The sequence below is a fragment of the Petromyzon marinus genome, chromosome 37 (genome assembly GCF_048934315.1).
Source record: "Petromyzon marinus isolate PM22_M1 ecotype Great Lakes invasive population chromosome 37, UKy_Petmar_22M1.pri1.0, whole genome shotgun sequence".
Taxonomy (NCBI): domain Eukaryota; kingdom Metazoa; phylum Chordata; class Hyperoartia; order Petromyzontiformes; family Petromyzontidae; genus Petromyzon; species Petromyzon marinus.
In genome coordinates, this window is record NC_133703.1 from 11136745 (window position 1) to 11141989 (window position 5245).

The 5245-nt window shown below is 46.0% G+C and overlaps 1 long non-coding RNA gene across 1 annotated transcript; it reads left to right on the plus strand.

Annotated features, from left to right (window-relative positions):
- Window positions 1-3412: 3412 nt before the first annotated feature.
- Window positions 3413-5245, plus strand: LOC142930139 (uncharacterized). Its single transcript, XR_012946099.1, has 2 exons — window positions 3413-3505; window positions 4753-5245. It is a non-coding gene; the product is annotated as an uncharacterized LOC142930139 (long non-coding RNA).

Consider the following 5245-nt stretch of genomic DNA (forward strand, 5'->3'; position numbering starts at 1 on the left):
TCGGGCCAAGCTAAGGCCTGAGGCTGTCTACACGCGCTGGGAGCAAGACATGGACCTACAGCCCCAGAGCCCACTTGGACTCTTTGATGAATACCTCGAGATGGGTACAATGAGCTCAGAGGATCACACTACGGAGTCAACGCGTTTTACTTTATTATAAAAAAAAACACACAATTGGGTATCATTTGACTATATAGGCACGTGTGTACGGCCCCTGTGTATCTGTCGGACATTGTTGTGGGAGGGAAATTACCCACACTTCGGGTTGTTGAAGGCAGGGAGCACAGATGTAAGAGCTTAGATGTACAATACAACAATGTAATTTGCTGCACTGTCCTATGCTGCTCACAACCCCACAATAACTATTGCATGGTCACCCATCCAACCAATTTTCAGGCTCAGCTCTCCTTAACTTCTGGGATCTGATTAAATCTGACGCATACTGGGTGATTTGGCCATAGGCACCAATCTATGGATATACTGTGACACAATTGTCTTTGAGCATGCGTGTATGTGCATATGTACGGAGTTAAGTTTTAGAAACAATAGGAGCACATATTTGCTCCTCTTGTCTGCTAACCAATGCAGCTACATTGGTCAGCTTGGGTTGACGTTTCTCCCCCTTACTATTTATTTAAAACTCTTGTGCATAATGTCCACTGTGGTTAACTGCTGTGATTTGTTGGCATTTCAGCCACAGTGCATATGCCTAAAAATGTGTGGTACGGTTAATGGAGTCCTCAATACAGGATGTGATCTAGTTATTATAGCCACCTAGTGGTGGAAAATGGTGCAAAAGAAACCCAGGTGAACCAGAGCTGAGCATTAAAGATGGTAGTGGCTGGTCGCATCTCAGTGGCCAATGTAATGGACACAATAATTTTGTGAACAAATGATACGAAAATGTGATCATATTTTGGGGTCTCCTTTGACTAAAACACATTCCATGCATTGAAAACATGTTTTGTTTGCTTAAAGTAATCACAACATAACAGCATTAAGAGTGTGTGTCTATATCCTGTTTCACTCATTATCCTATCCTTGCCCCCCTACCCATTCTCAAAATATACCCCAGTTATCCAATTCGGGTTTGTCACTCTCTTCGTGGCATCATTTCCACTTGCGCCATTGCTCGCACTGCTGAACAACATCATCGAAGTGCGGGTCGACGCGTGGAAGCTCGTAACAAAGATGAGGAGGCCTGTGGTTTCGCGAGCAAGAGGAATTGGAGCCTGGGCCGACATTCTGAGTATCATTGCCACCCTCTCTGTAATCACCAATGTAAGTCGCCAGATTGTCCGCTCGCTTTCTCGCTCAGTATCCCATCTTATGAGTGACATAACATGTCATGTTAGCCGTGTGGGTTCTTTTTACCATACTTCACCATTCTGGTCATGGCAGGTTTGAGAAGAGGTGTAGTGGGGGACCAGGAGCGGTTCGGGTATCACTCGTCACTGATGTTAGTCGTAGCTGGAAGTCAATTGCATGTGTGCTGAATTCAAAGTGCAGTGCACGAATCACTGCACCACCGCTCCTATCCACTCTCTCCCAAAATCGCAAAAGGTAAAGCCTTGCAATTGCTTGCTCATGTCACTGCTGGCAGAAGGGCCTCAACTAAAGGTAGCTCTAGAGAACCCCTCTACACGGTATTTGGCCTACTCTTCCATGATGACCAGACATGTTGTAAGTTGTGGAATTACCTGCGCTAAAACAGTGATGAACCCATTTATTTTGCTAATTGGACAGAGGTGGGGGAGATTTAAGAAAATGATCCATTGCTTCAACTGTTGTGTCAGGAGACTGAACTGACGACTGCCAGATTGCAAGTCCTTATATGGTAACCATTTCACTCTGGCAGCAACCCCCCAAATTGTATTTGTGAAAATTAATGTAATTGCCAAGGTAAGATGTTCAGAAGCCTTGGTCAAATCATTGCATGCTAAGTGACCGCTATCGCTGTGCCTCCGTATGCTAATTCCACAGTCATGCATCTTGGCGTTCACAACGGACATCATCCCACGCCTGGTGTATTATTATGGATACTCAGCAGAGTATGGCACAGGTTCGCCTACAATGCATGGGTACACGGAGGACAGCTTTTCAATTTTCAAGATCAGCGACTTCAAGGAGCAAAATTATCCCAACATCCTGCCAGCCTGGTTTGATCCGGCAATCCACACAACCTGCAGGTTTGTGCCATTCAGTGTCATGCCCAGCTATCGGGGGTGCCGTCCCTGCGAATGTGATGCACTGATGTCTGGGTGTGTTGTCCAGGTAGATGCGACATCCTTCTGGGTGTGGCGTCCTCCTGGCTCCGCCCCTTCCTGATTAGGCTCGTTTTCTTCCTCTTTTCACTCCGTGACTTTCCTTTTAAGACCCACACTTCCCCTAGGCCCCACCTCTGTTTATGCCCTGCCCCTTACCGTGGACACAGGGTTTGGCTTAGTTGGGTAGTAAGGGGTTGTGGTAGGGTTGGGGGAAGAGTGTGCATGGTGGGTGGGGACAGTAAAGGGGGTGGGGGGGGAATTGGAGGGGGGGAGCAGTGGGTACGGGTGGGATGGCTTCACAACCAAAGTCCCACTTAGAGAAATATAATAATAGATTGATATAAATTCTAGCTCATTGTTACCTTGCTAAAGAGTAATGTTATTTATTTATCTATCGATCCACGACTGCTTAATTGAGTCTCAAGATCCATTTGCAGGAAGACCGTGCATTGGGATTCCAGTTTAAGGTGGTCTTATGCATGTGGGATGCAATAAGAGGTCCTGGAGAACCCATGATAATGAAATGAAGCTTAAAGGTTCACACAGACATGAAACCACTTGGTCTACAGCCATCTTCTGGTCACCTCAGCACAGATAGTTAAGAAATTGATGCGATCTACCAACCCTTTTCTCTAACGTTTTTGAATTGCTGGCATACACAACTATAATCAATATAACCATATTGATCGATATTTAATATAACCTTACTTGACTATGATCAAATCACCACGAATACAGCTGATCTTAGATTCCGGAAGTCAAGCCGGCTTGAGCCTTGTTCGTGCTTAGATTGATGATCACCATGCACAATGCAGGTGCAGTAGGCGACTGTGGAGCTAGGTTGTCAGCAGTGGGTACTTCAGCAAAATTAACAGTTGTGCTATATTGCTCTCCCATTATCTGTACTCCCTGCCTTCACCAACCTGGCATGGACCAGCGTGAACCATTGTCAAAAGAGCCCCCACAAGCTGCACGTTGTGGGAAGGCCCTCTTTCAGAAGCGGATTTTTTTAAGGGCTGTGAACGCATTTACCGTTTGTGCACAACCATACTTGTTCAATTTAGCGCCAACTCTACTTTCGAGGCACTTTGCTCAATATAGTCCATGCATGCTTGTGGTTGTACGTGTGTAGGTATCCAGGTTATCGCTACCCACCGGATCATCCCCAAGCCTACTCCGTCACCAAGCAGTACTGGCAAGTACTGATGGCAAAGCTGGCCTTCGTCATTGCCATGCAGGTACACATCAACATGCACACACACACACACACATTCATAAACCCATTGAAAGATAAAGGTACAGCCCTGCAATTACTTGCTCATGTCACTGATGGCAAAAGCGCTCCTGCTATAGGGAGCTCAAGAGAGACCCTTAAGATGTATTTGAACTGCTCTTCCACACTGGTCAGACGTCTTGGGAAGATGTGGGAGTTCCCACACTGGACAGAACCAAACTCAGCCGACCAATTGACTGGATGTATTCCATTTACACTGCTAGGTGGATAGAGGCAGTGGAATGTAAAAAAAACTTTACCATTGTTTACACTCCCACGACCAAAGATCAATTCACACCCGTGACCTCTGGATTGCAAGTCTAGTGTGCAAAGCCTTACACTACTGCACCATCGTATAGACTCATCTGTGAGCAGTTGTTAAGGTCAGCAGAGCAAACCGTGATCATTGTCAATGGGTCATTACAGATAATGCCAGTAATGCTATTACACCTCACAATTGCACAGTATTTCTGAGATCACAAATAATAGTGGTAATACAATACTTTCATCATGCAGCAGACGATTCATGTTGTTAATGCAATTTGTCACAGGTAAGCATGTGTACTTGTGGGAAGGGGAGTGGCTGCGTTGTTGTTTGTGAACTGCGCTACCAATCCTGTGTGACCGGAGTACTATTTCTGGCCACAGCCAACAACAGTGGAAAATATTAGAACCAGTGTTGAGCTTCCCTTAAGTTGATTCTGACTTAAAATGAGTACTTGATGAAGTGTGTGAAAATCATCACTGGCGAGATAAAGGTGCACACCACCCCCGCAGGCACTGTGCCACCCTTCATAGATGCACTTGTCTCAGTCTGTGAAAGGCTACACAGGGAATCTTTGTAGTGGTGACATGGCCGAGTGTAAGTGTTTGCTGATTGTTGCGGTAATTTGCGGCTGCCCAGGTGAATACTGTGGGTGCATTAACTGCACATCATAAATGTTGCCTGCTGCATAGTGAACGTAAAAAACCCATTAAGTAATTCAAAAAGTGCCTCGGTATAATTTGCCAAATGTTCAAAAATTACTCAAATGACTTAATTTAATTGGGAAAAACGACGTAACAATATAATATCCCTAGGCTTCAGGTCCCCGGAATAGTTGACCTGAGATGTAAAGCACTTTAAGATGCTGCCATATTATATTTAGTAAGCACCCTTTACATGCAAATCCTGAAACTGAAAATCCTTTACCTGTGTGTGGACGTGTGCAGCACGTGGTGTTACTCACGAAGGCCTGCATTGCATACATCATCCCGGACACGCCATCCCATGTGCGTGCCTGCATGTGCCGCGAGCGCTTCGTCGTACAGACGATTCTGCAGCAGGCAGAGCTGGGCCGTCTCCATAACACCCTCCTCACCGATGCCCCCAGCTCACCGCCATCGCCTCAATTCCACGTTGAGGATGAGCAGGCAGAGATGGGCCTGCTTCGCTGCTCACTGCATAAGGAGTCTCCTGGCGTATTGCACCCACCCCAGCGGTGCCACATGGAGAATGAGCAGGCAGAGAAGACTGGTGACGACTCACTGCTGAAGGGATCCGAGGAGGAATCAAGCAGCGAGGATTCGTCAACTGTCTTCTACAGCATATAAATCTACTCAGACTTTTAAAGGAGGCTGCTATCCTAACGCTGTTTGCACGTGGACAAGGACATTGCAGTCGAGGACTATCTGTATATATATTAATAAATAGTTTATGATTTAA